The sequence below is a fragment of the Geospiza fortis genome, unplaced genomic scaffold (assembly GCF_000277835.1).
Source record: "Geospiza fortis unplaced genomic scaffold, GeoFor_1.0 scaffold55, whole genome shotgun sequence".
In the NCBI taxonomy this organism is placed as follows: domain Eukaryota; kingdom Metazoa; phylum Chordata; class Aves; order Passeriformes; family Thraupidae; genus Geospiza; species Geospiza fortis.
In genome coordinates this window covers 5,296,897-5,306,126 of record NW_005054308.1, presented here as the reverse complement: position 1 = coordinate 5,306,126, position 9,230 = coordinate 5,296,897, and the positions used below count along the sequence as shown (strand labels likewise).

At 40.8% G+C, this 9,230-nt stretch overlaps 1 protein-coding gene across 1 annotated transcript in view; it reads left to right on the top strand.

Moving 5' to 3' along the window:
* The window catches only part of ADAMTS2 (ADAM metallopeptidase with thrombospondin type 1 motif 2), a 172,559-nt gene that overhangs the window by 115,647 nt on the left and 47,682 nt on the right, over positions 1 to 9,230 (top strand). The gene's annotated exons all lie outside the window — the stretch shown is intronic.

The window sequence follows — 9,230 nt, the reverse complement described above, 5'->3', positions numbered from 1 at the left end:
AAGGTTCTAACAGAAATTACAACTGGCCTTTACATTTTTAAAACTACTCTGCTGAATTCTTTGATTTCTCAACAGCCACTTTAGGTCCCAGGCCACCTCCCTGCTCCTTGTTCACACTGCAGTAAAATGTTATGCAGTGTAACACTGAGCCTTCTTAAATTGATTTAGTATTTACTGCGTGACTGACATCTTTAGGTTTCCTTAGTTAAATATTTAATCTTCATAACCATAATCTGTGTAACAGGCTATATAGTGTAGGAGTGATGAAAGGAGACACTAGGGAATATTATGTTTGAAAGAATCACTTTTTATTTCTAAATATCAATGCAACAGCCCTTTAATACCCCAGACAGTAAGCAAGGACACTGTTTTTTGGAAAAGAATGAAGACTTGAAAAACGATCCCTAGTACAGATAAAAATCCAAATATATTTCATTCTTTTGCCAAAGAAATAGAAGTCAGTGGTAGCCCCCCTCATAGGCAACTCATTTGGGGATTACTTTCTTCCTTCTCCTTCTCGTCTGGAACAGGAGTCTTTTCTCAAAAAGAGACACTTCTGAAAAAGCTTTGGCCTCAGTGAATGTGTATTCTTAGTAAAATAGTGTTGAGTAACAAATTGTAGGTCTGCTCTGTTTTTGACAAATGGAGTCTGACTGCTGAAGTTTACAGTGGTGTCAAGAGGATGAGCCTGTAGACGACTCCTTTCACTTTGCAAACCACAGAGGCAGAAATCCAGGCTGTTAGGTAGATTTGTCTGGGATGTAGTTTTTCCAAGATGTATTTTTTTAATTATGAAGCTTGGTTTTTTTCCTTCTTTATTATGTTCTTTTAGCAATGTGCAGAATATCACTGTTTTTCATTTTAAATTAGAGGTGGAATACAATTTGAGAAAATCCCTTGTGTGATATAAATTCAGTTATGACTTTTTATAACAGCATTGTAAATAGTTAAAAACCTGCTCTGACATTAGAGTTATGGAGTACTTGGTGTCTGCTCTGATGGCTGTAAATGCATATATTCTAACAGAAATGACATAGTGAATTTAATTTATTTGTGTGGTTTGTTTCCTCTGAGGCTTAAAACAAAGTCTACAGTGAAACAGATGGTTTTATGCATCTCTAAATTAACAAGTCAAACAGGCCAAACCAGGAATGTGGCAAACAGGCCAAAATAGATTAAACAGGACTCTTTACTTATCATGTCACTTAAATCTATTTTTAAGAATTAAAATATACAGTAATGGTAAAGAAGCCATAAATGTTCCAGCTCTGGAATATACTTTTTCCTAATTTTAGTAAACCAAACCAAGACACAAATTGCAAGAAATAACAACTCTTCAGCAGCCTGTCTCTGCAAGTGGTTTAGAAAGTGCAGCCTGTGTAACCATCCCCACAGGGCACAGCAGCTCTTGGCACAGGCAGCAATTGTTCTGTTGAGAGCTCTGAGGTAGAAACATGTCTTTTGGGGACTGAGGATGTGTCCCAAGCCTTGTGCCCAAATTTGAGGAGCTGCTTGAAATCCTCAAGGCCTCTTGAAAGGCTCTGGAAAGTTGCTGGCAGTCATCAGTGTTGTCCTGTTCTTTCTCTCAAACTCAGCTGGCTTCTAGAGTCTGTATTTCAGCAGAGGGGTGGTGATGGTAACCAGCCCTGTTTCCAGCTCCAGCACAGAGAGGCAGGAGGGGTTTATTGCTGCAGATGGTGCTGGGGACCTGGATTGTGCCAAGGACAACACAATGCAGAACCTCTCCTTCCCCTCAACAAGGCAACTCCAGCTCTTGCCCTCATTGCTGGATGGGTGCAAGGTGTAATTCTGTATAGAACATGGCTTTGTTCTCCTTTCCTGAGATTCACAGTGACTCCTCCACTGCCCTCTCTTCTACCCCTTTGAATTTTTGGGGGTTTTTATTTAGAAAATGAGCCCACAATAAAAGGCCTTGGGGTCCCTGGCTTTTAGGGGTCACATGTATGCAGTGTGTCTCTGATTAAATGTGTGGGTCCAAGGTCACTGGAAAAGAAGACAGCTACAAACAATTCCAGTTGTGTTTTTAAATCTAATTGGATATTCTCTCATAACCATTAGATTGTGTGTACCCTGCTGGATTTAGGATGTAATCAATTAGCTTCCTGTAGTAACAAGGCATAGAATCAATTAGCTTTGTATGGTAACGAGGTAGTAAGCATAAAATCAATAATGCATGGTAATGAAATAAAATAATAGTGAAGATATTTACTGGAGATAAAACAGGTCATCAAATAGTTGAATTTCTGAGGTTCCAAAAATGAAATAAACCTTAGGTGAATTGTCCCTCCTGGGGCAAGACATTACTTTCCCAGAAGCAACTCCCAGCATGGCTGTTTCTCCCACTGTGCTTGATCTCTTTGTGTGTGATGGCGTGAACAGTTGTCCTTAACTAACTTTTCCCAGGGATCTTGGGTGGAACCCTACCACCAACCCAATCAAAACAATATTTTTTTTTTCCAAGCCCAGCGCAATGGACTGTAAATTCAGTAAAATCTGTTTTGTGCAGCTTAAGTGATGTGTTACAGTCCACACCTAAAAGCCACGAAGTGAGAAAAAACAGGGGCTGGGTGTCCTGGCTATCTTGAATAGCTGTGCTAATATTTATCCCAAAGTTTGGAAATGAAGTCACTCCCAAACAAATGGCGATAGATGCCAGAGGATTTTTAACACGTTGGGCTGCAGCCACGTATCGTCTGACCGTGCGCCAGCCGTTCCACTGCAGTGAGCTCGGCCTCATGCCTCCCCTTTTTCATCCTCCAGTCATTTCCTCTGACAAAACTCTGGTTTCTCTTGACCTCCTCTCTTTTCTCTGCTCAGCACCATGGGGACATTCAGCCACCTTTGGAAAAGATGCCATTGTTTTCGCTTTGGAGACCCTCGGCTGCCTCTTGCTCGCACCATTTTCATTGCATGTCATGCTGTGCTTTTTCCTGGGAAGGATATTGGCCTGTACAGTCCTCTGCATTTCCAAGTGTGAGCCCGCACATTGCACAAATTAACTTTGTATTTATAGCATGCAGGAGCATTTCCACAGAGTAGACATATTTGGGTGGAATCCTGTAGTTCTGTAGTTACTCAAGAACATAGAAGGTAATTCAATTTCAGCAAGAAAGCATCTCAACCCCCCAGTAATTGTATCTGCCTGTACAATTGTTTGGGAAATACTAGAAGAGTGCAAGGCTAGAAGTGGTGTTGTAGAATTACCTTGCTGCTTGGGAAAGAAAAGGTTTTCACTGCAGGATGCTCTGGGAGGAGGAGGAGGACACTGAATGGATGTCATTGAGCTGAATGGCTTGGATGGGTGCAGTGATCAGAGGATAAAAATCTGTCTGGGTGGTCAGATCCAAAGGGTGGTGGTAAATTGAACCAAATCCAACTGGTGGCCAGTCCAAAGTGGTATTCCCCAGGTCCAGCAGCGCTCAATAGCAGTGATCTGGATTAGGGAATTGAGTGAATCCTCAGTTCATGACACCAAGTTAGATGGGAGTGTTAATCCGCTGGAGGGCTGGAAGGCTCTCCAGTGGGATCTGGACATGGTCTCAAGTAGCTCCAGGAGAAGTTTAGATTCAGTATTTGGAAAAATCTCTTAATGGTTATCAAGCATTGGAACAGGCTGCCCGGGGAAGTGATAGAGTCACCATTCCTGGAGTTGTTTAGAAGATATTTGCATGTGGTACTTGGGGGTGTGGTTTAGTGGTGACCTTGGCAGTGCTGGGGTTGATGGTTGGACTTCATGATCTTAAAGAGCTTTTTCAACCTAAAGGGTTCATTGATTTTGAAATGGATGTTGTTGATACCCAGTCCTGGTGCTGAAATTCACTATTTCATAGCTCTCTTAAAAGTAGTTTTGAAGATTAAGGGATTTTCAGGGGTAAAAATCTTCAAATTCTTTTCCATTTCTTTACTGTAAAAGAGCTAATATTAAAATATTTATATATACTCATTTAGTGGATATATGGCCAAAATATTTGTGATACTAAAGCCCATCTCCTCAAAGTAGCTAAGTGCCTAATTGCTGTTATTTCAAAGGGAGATAGACTCTAAATAAGAATTATGCCTCACTCTGGGCTAGATTTATCTGAGTATTTAGTCATTTACCTGCCTTTGAAATCAGTGAGAATCAGTATTAAAAATTAGCTCATGGGATTATGTATCCCCCAGCCTTCAAGTGAAACTTCAACTCCAGAACAAATACATTAAACAACTTTTCATTTGAATAACTGAAATCAATGAGAGTTATGCAGCTGGGGGCTTTGGAAAGTCCCTGGAGTCTTTCACCTGCATCTTTCAGCACTACACATGTCTTTGAAATTGTGGCCCTGAGGCGCTGCTGAATGTGTTATCTGTCCTCTTTAATAGGATGTACATGATACTACTATTATAGATGAGATTTCTGCTCTCGTACCTCTGGCTGATGAGGGATGAAGATTTGCAGGTACAGAACAGCAAGTCCCTAACGAGAGGAAAGGGCAGAAATGCCATCGGTTTCTAACTGGCAGTTGGATAAAAACCTGAAAGCATGTCTAATTCAAGCTGCTAAAAAGAAAGTGATGATTGAATACATTGAAATAATGGTGCTCCCTGTCTTCAGAATCATGCTTTTTAAACTAAAAAGCATTTCTTTTAGACAGCAAGGATAGTTCAATAATGTAGAATTCAACTGGATTTTTGAAAATTAAATAATTCATAAGCTCCAATGCTCATTATTTAAAATCAGTTTATTTGAATATGGGGACTTTGAATTTGAACTAACTCCAAGAAGCTTCACAAATAACAAATGTAAGTCCAGCTCTATTCATCTGAGGGACTTCAGCTGTCTGTAGCTGAATTACAGCTTGTTTGAAAGTTTAAATATATATATGTGAGTTAACTCCACATTTTGACTGTTCATTATAAACCAGTAGCTGTGACTGGTGTGAACAGTGTCTGAAGAGACCTACATGAGGTTATTTTTGTTCATTATCTTGATTGCCACCCTACAGTGGAAGTTGTAGTTGTGCTTGGGCATTCAGGGGTTCCTGCAAGAAAGACCCTCTCAGAACTCTTACAGGTTGTGCTCATTTTCACAGGGATTTTATTCCCAGTGTCAATTAGGTGATCATTGCTCATTATTGGTACCTGGAATGTGCCTTGCTGCCCTATCACACAGGTTTTGGTACCATCCTCAAGGCAGAGGGTAGGTACTGTTAAAAGATGATTTTTATCTTTATTCCAAATACCAACATGAGCTTTAGTCACAAAGTTTCAGCCAGGGACTTCTGAGTTGTGACAGTGTGGTTTGCGTGATGGAGTGTGGATGATTAGGATCAGCTTTCAAATTCTGGGTGCTTTTCTTTACCAAACCACTCTGATTTAAAGAGGCCACTGTATTTATTACTTTGACACCACACCCCTATCCCTTGTAGTAAAGTGATAAATCAGTCTGCTTAATTATTTTATGATGTTGATTTTATTAGCATGATCTTGAGACATTAATTCAGAAAAATACTGAGTCTGTTGGTGCAAAGGTAATTTACAGTGTTTAGAGAAACTTCTCACAGCAGTGGTTTATGAGCAGGAATGAGAAGTTCCAAGAGCCTGCGGGAGGAACTAAGAAAAATAAATTAGTCATGAAGTCAGAAAACAAAATCTATGACCTTTCTAAAGCCAATGTTACAGTCGGAGATGAGATAGAGGCCCGTAACATGAAGCTACCTAGTGCCTTGCCAACACATCTGCTGGGGAATGTTTTTCATTTTGATCAGAAGCAGCTAACTTGGACTTGGTAACACCTACTGACTCTGACACCAGGGAAGGTAAATCAGGACTCAGACTCATATTTGCATAGAAAATGTGAGATTCCTATCTCTGGTTCAAAATGTACATTGCCAAGCTCTTCTAAAACTGCCCAGTGTATGTGGTTGTGAGCAGAATGATAGATGTTTTCCAAATGTGGGATCACAGTTTGACTTTTAAGTTTCATGTGTGTTGTGTGCTTTCATTCTTCTTTTTTCCTTGTGATGCTCAATAAAGATTTCAGGAAAAAAAGAGAGTTCCTCTCTGAGGAAATGAGGAAATGCCTTGTAAGGACTAGAAAGGGAGACTATGAGCCCTTGATTTTGCTGTATGACTTTCTGTGTGACCATAGTACATCCACCAGAGGAATTGATGTAATGTTATTCCTGTGGGATTATGATAAAGCTTTGGGAATGTCAGAAATGCTCATCTGGGATCTTCAAAAGCATAAAGAAGGTGATGAAAATCGAAGAGCACAGTGGTGTTTGAAGTGGGACCACAGAAATATAAAGTGAGAGGGAAACGCTTTTGGGAGGGTCAGATTACAGAAGTTTGTGCTCAGTATCCACCATGACATTTCTGGTTCCTATCCTGTAATTCAAACCAGACATTTCTTACAGAAATAGACAATCACTGGATGCCCACCAGGCACTGAGGCTTTGCTGCAGATAATTATGAGCTGATGAATGAGCTGCATCTTGGGCTGGGCTCTAACAATGGCTTGCCAGGAGCTCTGCCATCCCACAGGGAAGGAGCTGATGCTCTCCAGCTTCTCCAGGATTGCTCTGGCAGAGATCCACTCATGGTCCCAGCTCTGCCTGAGAGCACGTAGCCATCAGTAGTTTCTGCAGCAGTAGTTGTGTAAGGATGCTGGGTGATCAAAGAGTGGGCTAATCAGCTTGGATGGATCAGCAAACTGTGGTGGCTGCAAAACCAGATGACTCTTGGTTTGTGCCCTCTCCAAAGGGTCAGATATGCCCTCTGATGGCCTCTGGTGCTGGGTCAGAGCTGTTTGACACTGATGTAGCCCAAGGTGGAAGCTGTGAAATGTCCAGCAGGGGTGTGTGCTCAGGAGCCTGGGGCAGTGGCGCTCACCCAGGCGTGAGGAGCAACCCATGGAGCTGCCTCAGGAAGAGCCCAACGCTTCATGGTTCAGGAGCAGTGTTGTGATGAAATTATCTGCCTTTTGCATAGCAGATACTAACAAACTCTGCAAGGCTGGGGACTCCTTCAAAGTGCATTAATGAGTTTTCTGATGATTTGCCAAAATACACAGATTATTCTCCTATGGTGCATTGGTTTAATTAGGGATCCAGGGAACCACCTGACTTTGCCTAAAAATCCAGCCAGCTCTATCAGCAGGTAACCTGCTCTGCACCAAGACTAGCAGAACTACATGCTGTTGATTACTATTTATGTTACAGGAGCTTTCAAAATTCCCTTTTAGGATCAGGCAGTGCTTTGCTCAGTAATCAAAACTTTCCAGTGCTTCTATTACAAAGCATGAGGCACCTCACTGGCGCTTAGCTTGCCTTTAATTTTTTGATGTATTCTATGTGCTTACTGTGCTGACTTGAAACTTGCTCAAGGCAGAAGAATTATAAAATTAGCAGAGAGGGACAGATGAAAAAAAAGTAAATAAAGTCTTTGTTTGTCTTATGTAGCACCAATCTGTGCTAGCCTGATTTCTACACAGAAACTTTAAATAGAAATGTGTGTTTTCCTTTGAAATATCCCAGAAAAAGAAAGCAAAGATATCCCAAAATAGTTAGTGAGCTACAATAGCTTGATAAAAGTGTCTTTACAGTATTTCACTGTGCTTTGAATTCTTTGAGATTTACCCAGCCTTCTTCATCACCCTCTATAAATGCTGAATCACTGTAGGACATCTAATAAGATTTAATTCATTCACTGCTTTCAGTTCAGGAGCTGTGATTATGGGATGGTCTCTGTGTACTTTTTTCCTCCTCTGCAGCAACTTAATTTTAGACTTACTGATCTAAGAACAACAGGAGATTGACTCTGGCTTTTCTTCTGTTGATATGAACCAGGATGTCCTACTGAAGTACATGAAGATGCAGTGCTGGAAAAGTACTTGCAGTCTTTTCCAGAGCTGTGTGTATTTATTGCACAGACATCTGAACATGTATCTCCATTGTCTGGCTATCTGTACTATCAAACACTAAGTTTCAAAGTTGTGAGTTGCTCTCAAGCCTGAAGCTTTCTGATTGCACAGGCTGGTTGATCATCTTCTGCCCTATACATAGAGCTGCATTAGCTTGACCCTTCTTTCCTGTTGAAATAAGAGGTGCAAATGTGGGGAATCTGAGCTAGGGATTGTGTTGGGCCTTTCAGTGTGTGCATTTTCATGAACCTCTGAGAGCACAACATTTGTTTGGATCTTGTATCTCTAACAGATTCCTGAAACAAATAGGTGTGATTTAGGCTGTACGGAAAAAAAGGAAAAGCATCTATTTCAGCATATTATTCATGTGCAGTGAGACACTCCTAGTAAACCACAGTTTAGGTCAGAGGAAGATGCTGGGTGAAAAAACCTTGGACTCATCCTTATTAATGAAACCAAAGCCCAGAGCTTTGAATTGGCTTGCTGTCTTGCAGAAAATCCAGGATCCCAAGAGAACCAAGCAGCTTTTTACAGTGCTTGTGCTTTTCTGTTCATTCACAGTTTGTTTGTTAGATGTCATTTGCATGAATAGTCAAACAGTGTTTTAATTCTGTTCCATCAAATGTTTTCAAGCCAAGTTTCCCTTTGGCACACAACAGCGATACAGTTGTTCGGTTACTCAACGATTGTTAAAAGAGGCTTAGGTTAGATTCTGGATGTTAATGAGAGAGTGGTGTGCACCAATTTGGATTATGCTTTATGAACTAATTAAATACTTATTTACATGCTGTATTTACTGTCCTCTATACACAGCAGTTTTTTGTTTAATACTCATTTCATGTGCAGGTAATTTGCAGCTTATTTCAACCTCATATCCTTGATGTGAGTGCTCTCTTCTCACCACACAAAGAGGGAGGCAAATTAATATCCCTGTCTCCCTTGACAGCATTCAAGGGTCTTTTTCCTGGGTGAAAGAATTTTTGTAAAGCAAAACGTGTTTATGTCTTACCTCTTTAAAACCTGTGTTGAGCAATGGTCTTCAAAGTAAAAATAAGAGCATTTTTAAAATTGCAGAATATAAAGTTATTCTTCTAAAGTCTTATTTAAACATGCAAAGAGATGATCCGATTTCTAGAGGGGTTGTTCATAAAGCAGATTTGAACATAATCAGCTCCTTCTACCCTGCAAGGAAAACAGAAGCCCCTAACGCCACTCATAGCCATGGGCTCCTCATCCACCATCTTAATCCAAGGATCTGCTTGCTCATCAGCCAGTAAGAAGCCTGCATCCCAGGCATCCCCCAGAAGGT